The 13,034-nt window shown below is 37.9% G+C and overlaps 1 protein-coding gene across 7 annotated transcripts in view; it reads right to left on the bottom strand.

Moving 5' to 3' along the window:
* ETV1 (ETS variant transcription factor 1) overlaps window positions 1-13,034 on the bottom strand; it is a 96,793-nt gene that overhangs the window by 24,059 nt on the left and 59,700 nt on the right.

Below are 13,034 nucleotides of genomic sequence, written 5' to 3'. Positions count from 1 at the left end.
GTAGAAACAGGGTTTCACTATCTTAAGTCAGGCTGGTTTTGAACTCCTGACTTCAGGTGATCTGCCGCCTTGGCCTCCCAAAGTACTGGGGTTACAGGTGTGAGCCACCGCGCCTGACCAACTTTGAGTATTTATTTCATACTACCATACTCTTGACAATTAACAGAGGTTTAAAAGAAAATATGAGGCCGGGCGCGGTGGCTCACGCCTGTAATCCCAGCACTTTGGGAGGCCGAGGCAGGCAGATCATGAGGTCAGGAGGTCGAGACCATCCTGGCTAACACAGTGAAACCCCGCCTCTACTGAAAACACAAAAAGTTAGCCAGGCGTGGTGGCGGGCGCCAGTAGTCCCAGCTACTCGGGAGGCTGAGGCAGGAGAATGGTGTGAACCCGGGAGGCGGAGCTTGCAGTGAGCCAAGATCGTGCCACTGCACTCCAGCCTGGGAGGCAGAGTGAGACTCCATCTCAAAAAAAAAAAAAAAAAAAAGAAAATGATACAGGATGCCATTAGCTGCCAAAATGGGCCACACAACATTCTGAAGAGATAGTGGTTTTAATGTGGAATTTCAATGCTAAATTTCTCTCTTGCTGGAATCTACATGATTTGAAAAAAAACATACCATGAACAGCTTTGTCCTCTTGTTTTCATCTCTCCTTGGATCACCACAACATTCAGATAACTTTTTCTATTTGCTTTGAATATGAATAATACTAGTAAGAAGTTCAGCAAGACTGTTTCTCTTGCTGGACTAGCACAATATGATTGTTTTAAGAGTATTGTCTCTCTTATTTTATCTTATCCTCTAGCCCCAAATATTGTACTTTTAATTATTAGAAATAATAATGGCGTCTTAATAAAGGACTAGCAGTCTTTGAAGAAGTATCTAGTCAAAATAAAATCATGTCAACGGAAATCCTTTATTATTGCCTGCACCTCTATTATGTGCTAGAAACTGTATCAGTAACTTTATAAACATAACCATATTTAACCGTTACAGAAACACTAAAAGATGAGTTATTTGCCCTTTATAAATGAGGAAACTGGAGGCATAAGGGGTTACAAAACATGCTCAATATGACACAAATCGTAAATGGATGTCAGGCCCAGGATTTAGTATAATATTTCCAGTGTCATACTAAGTGAGTGGTCTTATTTTTTAATACTAAGAAAAACAGATGGAGCAGTGAAATGTACAGACCCACATACTAGAAAAAAAAATTAACAGAACGGAGAGTTGAAAAATACTTTTAAAGAGAATAGTTAAATGAATCACAATAACACATGCTTGTTGTTCTTTTGGTTTTTTTTTTTTTGATACTTTTCATATTTATCTTTGAATTACTCTCCTGTAAAATTTTCCAGATTGTTAGAAACAACTAAATAGAAACCATACACACACACACACACACACACACACACACACAATAAGAACAATAACCATCCATTTAATCTGATAAAAATCCCTTGAAAATTTTTTCAAGTTGTTCATATCCTAGTTGAAAATGTTTTATGAAATAAAATGTCTCTTTTCCTCAAACCTATTAGTTAACTCATTTAAGTATAGAAATCATTTAAGTGTAAAAATTCTAAAACTATATTCGAAACCTAAAAACATAGTTAGGTAAGCACTTTAAAAAATGTTATATGTTCCCTTCTTTTGTTCACATTCATGAAACAGACAAAAACACACAAAGACACACACACACACACACACACAGAGAGAGAGAGAAGAGAGATCCAAACATGTATCTTTAAAATGTCTCATTTAATTTCAAACCTCAGTTCCACTAATAAAAACAGTTGTATGTTCACTTTACGGACTTCACATAAGCAGTTCTGGGCCTAAATATCCTGGTTGTTTTATGAAAAAAGAAACTAAAAGTCCCACATTATAAAAGCACACTCCACCCCCTTCTAATTGCCTTTTTCCAAGCTAGTACAACTCACAAGCAGATTATCCATCCCTTCCCCCTTTCCTGCCTGTAAAATCCAAGTTAGACAAACACTGTGGGGCTGAAATGACATATTTGAATGGAATTCAGACCCACCAGTTCCTGTTTATGTTTCTGATTTGAGAATGTTGTCTTCTCATTCACTATACATTAGGAACACTGCAAGGCCATAAATAGTGTCAGGTTACTTGCAAGCAGGACCAATGAGCATTAATCATTACTTCCAGTCAACTGGCAAAAGCAGCAGCTGATGGAACACTACACCCTTCAGCTCTGTATAAATGGACATTCCAGAGAGAGTGAGTGTGTGTGTGTGTGTGTGTGTGTGTGTGTGTGTCCTTTCAGTCTCCATTTTATGAATGAAACTCCAGGCTCTATAGCGTCCATTCATGTAAGAGAAATGCTTACAGGGCTCTGCCCCTAGGGATCAATCAGTCATGGGTAAAACTGGTATGATTGGTTTAAGACAGCCTTCAGCCTTCCATTACTGCCTTAAAATGCAGTCCCTGTCCATTTGGCCTGTGTTAATGCATAAAGAGTAAATCCAGACTGTAGTCTCAATTCTCAAATCAAATCACTAGAGCCAATGTCACTTACTGTAACTGTAGATTTAGAGCATATTTAAGTATTTCTTAGAAAAACTGATATAGTGGGCCAGAGTACTGCTTTGGGAGATTTGCAATTTTAACTCCAAAAGGAATGAGGAAAACTCATATGAGACATGCTAAGCAATAAAAGGCAAAGTCAAATTGTGAGGCCAGTCTATGACCTCTATTACAATATGAAAATCAATTAGGAAGACATCACTGTCACTTTTCACGATTGAAGCACCTAAAAATCAGAGATTAAGTGATCTACTAGTCCACAAATCACTGGCTGAGTAAAAGAAAATTATCTTTGGATATTGAGAAAGAGCTAAGATGTTAACATTTTCTGAAAGTTCAATAGCTCATTCTTTAAAGTTCCCAAGTGATCCTACACTTGAATGTCTTCAAGCAATAGTTTTAGAGTTAGGAGGGAAAAAATGAGCTGCCATGTTTCAGGAGAAAATGTAGCCATAAGCAAATGATGTTTTGTAATGGAATAAGGCCACGGTTTGGCCTTTGGAAGTGTTACATATCAAGCACAAAAGGCCAAAGTTCATGGAATCATAATCATTGCTGCACTGGAAATTACTAAAGATGGCAATATTTAAAAATATCCAGAGTTTTTAGGGAGAGGAAGCAATATATGAGCAATTATGGAAATACTTTTTGAAGAGTCAATCCTATCCTGAATAGTGTTAAATATGGAATGGGTTTTACCCACCATTTGTAATTTGGTCCTTGACTCCAAAGGGGAAAAAAACACTTTTTTCTTTCAGTGACCTGAAGCCATGTGAGAAAAAAGTTGCAGTAAACAGTCCCTGTGTATATCTCTAAACCACTGATCAACAGATCCTTACCATGCCTACAGAAAAGGAAGAGGATAAACAGAAAAATTGCCCAGTCTTTGGTTTTAAACCTGGGAAGGATTATTTATTATGGCATTATGACAAATATTTAACCTCCAATTTCTAATATCTGATTAATAAAGTCATACAGAATAAATAAATTTATGGCCATATGTTAGAGCTCAAAACTAAAATACTTAACATAGGCAGGTGGGAGATGAACCCACCATTCAGAAAAAATATGGGACAGAGGAAAATCACTAAAGAGTGAACGTATACCGAATTATTAATTTTTTGCTAACTTTTTTTCCAGGGCTTTAAAAATATTCAGTATTTTCTAAGGAATTACTCTTTAAGGTGGTTCAAAAATATGTAAATAAAAATGACAAACTGAAGATGAATATCTTCAAATGTAATATTTCATATTTAAAATAACTGTAATATGTTTTCTAACTTCCATTATTCAATGTATTTAAAGTCTGATCAATGTAATACATGAATTACAACTTTATAATTATTAGGGGCTGGATATAAAATTCATAATAGATTGATTTGAGAAGTATATGCATTATCTATATTGAAATAATTTGTTTAGGTGTTCAGAGTTTTAGATATTGTGGTTTTTATAATTCCAGGCCTTCTCCTATAGCTATATAAGAGGGAGGCGGGCCTTGAGATAGACTGTTGTAGTTGCTGAGAAGAGAAGAAGGCATACATTCGTAACAACTTGGTGACTATTCCATACTTTCAAAGGGAATATGAATAGAAAAATACTATCCTACTTCCTTTCCTCCTTAGCTGCCTAATTAGAATCCCAGCAATAACACAATTTTTTAAAAATAACTAAGATAAAATAATTTCTTCAATGTGAAAACACTGAATAGTAAGTGACATCAGACAGTGGTGGTATGCACCTGTAATCCCAACCACGGTGAGGCTGAGGAGGGAGAATTGCTTGAGGCCAAGAGTTAGCAACTTACCTGGGCAAGACAGCAAGACCCTATCTCTTTAAAACACATCAGCCAAAACAAAACAAGACACACACACGTAGCATGTTCAAGAGGGAGAAATTATTGATCATGGGCTTTCCATTTTGGAAATAATGAAGTCTGCTAGTTTATAGTAAGCCTTGAATATTCAAAATAAATATCAGTTACCTTTATTTCTACTCCCTGTGTTCCATCTGACTTTAATTAGTGTCTTTCAACAGCTTTCCTTTTTGTAATCACTGCATACTTTCTGTTTCCTGGATAATATTTTTGGTTGTTTATGTGTGCCCCAATTGTTCAGAAAGGATGAAAGAAAAGTGTATTGGGAAATATGTATGAGATTAGTTTCCCTAGAATACGTATCTTATCTTGTAAGTAAATAGTAATAAATTGTTTTTTAAGGTAAAATATCCTGATGACACAATTTCTGAGATATTGCTAGATGAGTAGTAGTAATAAATGCAATAGTAATAGTTTAGAAATAAATGACTGGGATATTTTAGCCCTCTGAATGTTGTTATTTTTTTCTTAAGTTTTGTGCAAGTTTAGTCAGTTGATTGAGGCCCTGACACGTCATCTCCAAACCTATAAAACACTACACATTTATATTTTTATATGGATGCAGAAAATAACCATGTTGTTCTTGCTCCATTAACCAATTATTTAATCCTACAACTTTCACTTTCAAACCATATTATAAACTCTGCAAGGGGAAGCCCAAGCAATGCTTACTACTACAGGAGGCATTAGGAATTACTTCACTACTTTTCCTACTATTTGATTAGGATGAGTATCCACCAACACAGCAAAACATAGAATAACATTTACAATATAAAAACATTCCTCTCTTGCCATTTCAGAAACCCAAGAGTATTTACATTTCTTGATTAAAGTGCCAGCTTGGGCCTATGTGAACAGCAGATAGATTTGTGAGCTCTGACAGATGAAAGTTAAACATATTCCAGTTTTAACATATTTAACATAAGGTAAATATTTTTTCAGTATTTATTTCATCATTTTTCTGCCTACACATAATTTTTCGATATGCTAAGGACAGATAACCGTTCTCTAAACTTAGAGGCTTTTCTACTGGCTTTCGTCAAAGCCCTGATAGGGTAATAAAGAAGTATATGAGGAGCTTGGGAGGGGTTGTTGGGGTGAATAATGGATGGATTTTAAATGAAGAGAATGGGCTGGGCACGGTGGCTCATGCCTGTTATCCCAGCATTTTGGGAGGCTGAGGCGGGCGGATCACCTAAGGTCAGAAGTTTGAGACCAGCATGACCAACATGGAGAAACCCCGTCTCTACTAAAAATACAAAATTAGCCGGGCATGGTGGTGGCGCACGCCTGTGATCCCAGCTACTCAGAAGGCTGAGGCAGGAGAATCATTTGAATCAGGGACGCGGAGGTTGTGGTGAGCTGAGATCGTGCCATTGTACTCCAGCCGGGGCAACAAGAGTGAAACTCCGTCTCAAAAAAAAAAATAAATAAATAAATAAATAAAATGAAGAATGGAAAAAGCACCCTATTCCTCAAAAACAGCTTTCTTTACATCTGTTTGAGATCCTGTAGTCCCTCATAAGCTTACATGTGAAACATGGATTCAGCTGACACTGAGCCACCATCAAGGGCATTAAGAAAGAAAGAGTGAGGTCCAATGAGAAGACTCAAACTCTAAGTTCATGCAATCAAGGATTTAGAGCTTGGAAGGGCCATTAATTAGCTACTTTTTCTTCTCATTGTTTTTCAGCCTTCTTCAAAAGAGCTATTACAAAAGATCACTTCTTTGATAATCTCAGTTCTTAAGAATGCTCGTGGTATATTTTTTAAAAGAAAGCAGAATACACCTTCATCATTTATATCGTTGAATTGCTCTATTTTTCTACCTCACTTCAGTGAACACCTAACATTTAGAGTAAAATGTGGGCACTATTTAAAGTGAAATGTGCTCCTCCCAAATTAGTGAAAGCACACCTCACATCTTCAAGCAGATGCCCTGGATCATGAAGAGCCTTCAAAAACCATACAAAAACACTCAGTATTTCCCTTTAATCTGAACAATTATGTAGAAAGACAAATCACGAACTCTCCACTAAACTAAGAATTAGAAAATCCTAATTTTAGTTTTGGCTGCTTCACAATATATCTGTAACTGATGGTAAGTTACTTCATTTGGATGAACCTCAGATATTTATCTGTAAAATTTGGGTGTGGAGAAGAAGTTTGAAGTAGGTGAACTTCAAGAGCTTTCATGATAAAAGGATTTAGAATTCTATGAAACATTTATTTGTGTCAACTTCCCAATTTAAAATCGCACGAACAACATTTGCCGCCAAAGAGTTAAGTGCCTCCAAATTGAAAAAAGGCCTCATCAGTAGCGGCAGGAGTGGCCTTAAGAAACACAATTTAAAAATGCAAAAACACTTTCTTTGGCAAACATATGATGTTGAGTTCTCACCCTTACCCTCTGCTTTTATTTCCTACTCTCTCTAAGCTCAAAGTACGCAGCATTGTCCTTTATTTTCTTATTTTAGCTATCTTCCTCTTGCCTTTGAAAGTTCTTCTTTCCCTCTCTTCATTCCCTACTCTGATTAAGTTGCTCCACCACATGGCCGAGAAGCATTGTTTAATTAGGATAACAGAATAGGTCTTAAGGGCTAAAAACACCTTATTAATGTACATTACTCCTCCAACCAACTACTAGGTTAAGATTTTTAACACACTACAATGTGCAAAGGAATAAAATCCTAACGGTAGAATTGCAAGCACTGTGCAAGGTGAACATGAATCCCACTAAGTAGGGCATTATTTTCCCTCCCTCCTCTAAGGCAGTCCTAGACACAAACCAATAGAAAGTCATTTACGCTTACAACATATAAGACTATAACATCCTTTACTTGTTTTCACTTATAGGACTGACGTGATGAGTTTGGACACTTCTCTTCTTCAACTACAAATTGATTTTTTTGAGAGGGAGTCTGGCTCTGTTGCCCAGGCTGGAGTGCAGTGGCGCAGTCTTGGCTCACTGCAAGCTTCACCTCCCAGGTTCACACCATTCTCCCGCCTCAGCCTCCCGAGTAGCTGGGACTACAGGCGCCCGCCACTGCGCCCGGCTAATTTTTTGTATTTTTTTAATAGAGACGGGGTTTCACCATGGTCTTGATCTCCTGACCTCGTGATCCGCCCACCCCGCCCTCCCAAAGTGCTGGGATTACAGGCGTGAGCCACCGCGCCTGGCCGGATTGATTTTTTTTTTTTAAATACTCATTCTGTTTGATTAGGAAAGCAGCACATAAGCATTGTTGAAATATAAAATATTAATACTTCACAGATACAAAATATCACCTATAATATCACCACCTATATATAGCCAAGGTATTTCTATACTGGCTCTTAATTTGCATGAGTTACGCTTTGCATACTTTCAAAAACTCAGTAGTCTCATTTCATTAAATATTTTTCAAAAATCTGACTTCTAATGGCTGCATAATATTTCTTTTACAGGTACCCATAACTTACTTTACCATTCACCTATTATATATTTTTAATATTTTGCTTTCTCTCTGTCTCTCTCAAACATTGACTATGCATCTTTCACTATTTCTTAGAATAAATTCCTGAGAGTGAAATTACCCCCATCAAAACATGTGAACATTGTGTGCTGATATTTTCTGAAGTCAAAGTTTAGTTTCACGTGCCCACTACCCCTCTAAAAAAATCTACTGTAAGATATCAAAAAGTAAAATCAAATGAAACAAAAAAAGCAAAATATCAACCAACCAACTAACAAATTCAGCTCTAATAAAATATATTGCTATAAACATCTAAAATATTTGCCTCACTGGACATTCTGAATTTGCAAAACCTCATATGTGGTCATGAAAACGGGCAAACAGTCTTGACTCTAAGAAAATAGGATACTTTGTATGGGAATCTCCATGAGGCACTCCAGATGAAGCACTCAATGTGTATTTAACACTTCTTATGTGGGCATTTGACCATAAGGGCATGAAAAAAAATATCATGTTGGATTTAGAAAAAAGCAACCAACCAACAACAACAAAAAATGTGTACTGCTTTATGCAGCATAATAGGCTAGAGAAGAGAAGGGACAATAATAGATGGATTGGATTGGATCTTTTAGAACCTAGTATCATGATACAATCATGATCATACTGTACTGGTTCATCAAATTGGCCCTAAATATCTTTTTCTTGTTTCCTCACTGTCTTCTGATCAAAGTTTTTTTCTTTTCTCCTGAATAAAAATGTATACTCTACTAACATAGTATTTTGCATTTTTTATCTTAAATATTAGGCAGTTGAAATTGCATTCCTGTAATTATAATTATAACTAATAGACCTTCCATTTCCCATGTCATAATTAATGTCAGGCTTTATTACAGCACAATCATAAGCTACCTTTTCCCCTTACGAGGCTTCTTTTATTTTCACAACATTTATAGTGTATAGAATTAAGCAATAAAGAGTTCTAAAGGTCCTCCGTAAGAATAGCCTTTGGATCATAGATGCTGAGTTAACTGACTTAGAAAATGCTTTTTACGGCAGGGCACAGTGGCTCATGCCTGTAATCCCAGCACTTTGGGAGGCTGAGGCTGGCGGATCACTTGAGGTCAGGTGTTTGAGACCAGCCTAGCCAACATGATGAACCCCTATCTCTAATTAAAAACACAGAAAAATCAGCTGGGCGTGGTGGCACACGCCTGTAGTCCCAGCTACTCGGGAGGCTGAGGCAGGAGAACTGCTTGAACGTGGGATGCGGAGGTTGCAGTGAGCTGAAATCACACCACTGTACTCCAGCCTGGGCGACAGAATGAAACTCCATCTCAAAATACAAATACAAATAAAGAAAATGCTTTTTACATTGTTTTTAAACCACATATAAATCTATGTGCTTCCTAATGTGCTATTTGTTCAACACCAATAGGTGAAAAAAGAAATCACTGATTCAGTGATAAATGCATTAGATTTCCTCAAAGGTTATTAAGCGTACTTTCAGCAAGGATGAAAAAATTAATGACAACCAAACAAAATATCTACGGATCATATTTGTTGATTGCAATGTATGACATATACATATGTGTCAACGTAACTGCAGCAATATCGTGGCGAATCAAATACATTTTGATACCCACAGATTAACTTTTCATAGGCCCTGGTTATGGGGTTACTATATTTATTTTAAATCCGGTCGGAAAGATATAATTTTACCATTTAACTATTCAAGCAAAACACAACTGTATCCTACTGGCAATATTGAAATTAGAGCTCAAAGGTGGTATACAACTTTGGTAATTTTAAATATAATTTAAAGAGGAGAATGCAATATAAAATTAATAGCTTTTTAGGTAAGAATTTTACAAGTAATCTGCAAGACATGGCATACTTACAAAAGAGATGCCATACATACCTTCGACAAACGATGCTGGACTATGTTTTGAAGATTATATATGACTCAGTCTGTGCTTTTGAGGGTCAAATAGTGACTGGCTCTGAAGTCCATATTATGTATGAATGTAATTCTTACAGCACAAGATGCTATATTTCACCCTTATTAGAATTTTAAAATCTCTTTTCCATTAGGTTCACATCTTCTTAAGAAAAGTTGTACATTCTCAATACCACACTACATATAACTGTATATACAATATAAATATGGGGAGAAGATATACATGGAGCAATCACAGAATCAAGAAAACAGTTTCAGGCTGGGCATAGTGGCCCACGCCTGTAATCCCAGCACTTTGGCAGGCCGAGGCGGGCAGATCAGTAGGTCAAGAGATTGAGACCAGCCTGACCAACATGGAGAAACCCTGTCTCTACTAAAAATACAAAATTAGCTGGGCATGGTGGTGCATGCCTGTAATCTCAGCTACTCCAGAGGCTGAGGCAAGAGAATCGCTTGAACCTGGGAGGCGGAGGTTGCGGTGAGCCGAGATCATGCCACTGCACTCCAGCCTGGCAACAGAGCGAGACTCCATCTCAAAAAAAAAAAAAAAAAAAGAAGAGTTTCAATGTTGCTCTTTTTGGTATCATACATATAAAAACATTTCTAGGCAGGTCATGGTGGCTCACACCAGTAATCCCAGCACTTTGGGAGGCCAAGGCGGCCAGATCACCTGAGGTCAGGAGTTTGAGACCAGCCTGGCCAACATGGTGAAACCCCGTCTCTACTAAAACCACAAAAATCAGCTGGGCGTGGTGGTGGGCGCCTGTAATCCCAGTTACTCGGGAGGCTGAGGCAGGAGAATTGCTTGGACCTGGGAGGCGGAGGTTGCAGTGAGCTGAGAACGTACCACTGCACTCAAGCCTGGGCGACAGAGCGGGACTCCGTCTCAAAAAAAATTCATTTCTAGAGCACAAAAAGAAATATTTTAAGTGCTATGCTATACATGTTCTTTGGAATGATTATTTGAGATAATTTATATGATTTCCACATAAAGTTTCTTGAAATCATGATGAATTTTAAAAACTACAACAAATTAAAATGTGTTTTGGGGGATAAGGATAATATCAATTAACAGGATTTGAAATTTACAGAGATAAATGTGTACTATTTATAATAAAGCCCACTGTATTGCAGCGTTCTTAATTAGAGACACCAGTGGACGATACAAAAGGTTCTAAACTGAAACCACAATGGGAATTTCAAGATACTCCCCAAATTACAGTCCCTGGGGCAAAAATTCAAATAAAGACTCTTATACAATCTGTTAAAATTTCTTAAATTATAAATCAGCCAAGCAAACTGATAAATAAGGTGTCTTCTCATCTTTGCAACTGTATACCATAACAACCTCACAGCCATGTCAAGTTTAGTAGTTGAGGAAATCTCTAAAATGAGCCTGGAAGAGTATGGTATGGAGAGAGCTAGTACCCAGTCTTCAGATCCTGACACACCCCACTTTTTATCTCTCTCCCTATCCTTGAGCTCAATATTGGGCCACACTGTGAGAGTTTCACACATCAAGATCCATCCTCATGCCTTCACGAACAACTGCCCTTTAGCCACCCTTGAACCTAGACTATATATAGGAGCAATGTGCTCTGCTTTCAGAAAACAGGGCCTGGGATGAACTTGCTCAGGCTCTGGAAGTAGACTCAAGGCCACTTGGGCAGAGAATTCACAGGTTTTGGAGAGCTTGCATGCTTTCTAGAAGTTGAGGCATGCCTCAAGGGGGCCAATTCCCTTCATCCTTTGAACTTATTGGCCAGTATAGAAGGATGACCAGAGGGAGACTTCTAAGTCACAGGGCTCTCTTTTGCAGAGCCTTAAGGGCAGTTCATTATCAAGCAGGTAATCTTATATGCAAACTGGTAACTCAAGACCTGGAGATAGTTTTCTTTACTCAAGTAGACTGATGATAGAAAAACTCAGCAGAGGAAGCAATACTCCCTTCATAAAGAATGCCCAAACTTTATATCCAGACAAAAGGAAACTGTTCTCAAATATTTCCACATCCACAACCATCTATTGACCACAGATACAATAATGTTAACAATATTTTACAGGTACATGGTAACCTTATAAACATTAGCTTTTATTTCATAGATTATTTTTCAAAATACCTGAGATGTGTTAAAAACAGATGTCCTGATTTGGCAGATTATAGAAGGAAAAACTCAGCAGAGTTAAGTAATTCTTTTAAAGCCTCAAGGTTCAAATATTGGCAAAGTTGGTGACACTATTTGGAAAAGAAATTTTTTTTTTTGAGACGGAGTCTTACTCTGTCACCCAGGCTGGAGTGCAGTGGCACAATCTCGGCTCACTGCAACCTCCACCTCCTGGGTTCAAGCAACTTTCCTGCCTCAGCCTACCAAGCAGCTGGGACTACAGGCACCTGCCACCGTGCCCAGTTAATTTTTTGTATTTTTAGTAGAGACAGGGTTTCACCGTGTTAGCCAGGATGGTCTCAATCTGCTGACCTCGTAATCCGCCCACCTCGGCCTCCCAAAGTGCTGGGATTACAGGCATGAACCACCAGACTGGAAAAGATTTTAAACCCTCCCTCCTTTCAGGAAACTCCTCTCCCCCACTTGACACGCTGCTTTGTACTACTTTCTAGCTCACAGAGACAAAGCTAAATTCTATGAATAATCTGTTATTCCCCTCTTAATATGTAAGAATTCTTACTTACGAACACTTAGAATCTTTGCCACCAATAATTTTTTTTTTTTTTTTTTTTAAGATTTTTGAGACGGAGTCTCTCTCTGTCACCCAGGCTGGAGTATAGTGGTGCGATCTCGGCTCACTGCAACCTCTGCCTCCCGGGTTCAAGCGATTCTCTTGCCTCAGCCTCCTGAGTAGCTGGGACTACAGGCACATGCCACCATGCCTGGCTAATTTTTTGTACTTTTAGTAGAGACGGGGTTTCTCCATGTTAGCCAGGGTGGCCTTAATCTCCTTACCTCGTGATCCACCGGTCTCAGCCTCCCAAAGTGCTGGGATTACAGGCGTGAGCCACCGCACCAGGACCCCAGTAATTTTTTTTTAAATGTTATAAGCAATATGTGACCTAGTTCAGAAGAATATTACTTTCTGTAAACATTTTTATTAAATAGCACTGTAGTAGCAAAATAAGAAGAAAAAAAGTGCAGAATTAAGAAAAAAAATTGCAATGTCCCTCTCGAGCTGAG

The sequence above is a fragment of the Pongo abelii genome, chromosome 6 (assembly GCF_028885655.2).
Source record: "Pongo abelii isolate AG06213 chromosome 6, NHGRI_mPonAbe1-v2.0_pri, whole genome shotgun sequence".
Lineage (NCBI taxonomy): Eukaryota > Metazoa > Chordata > Mammalia > Primates > Hominidae > Pongo > Pongo abelii.
Note: the sequence above shows the minus strand (reverse complement) of the source record. Positions and strands in the feature narration are given on the sequence as shown.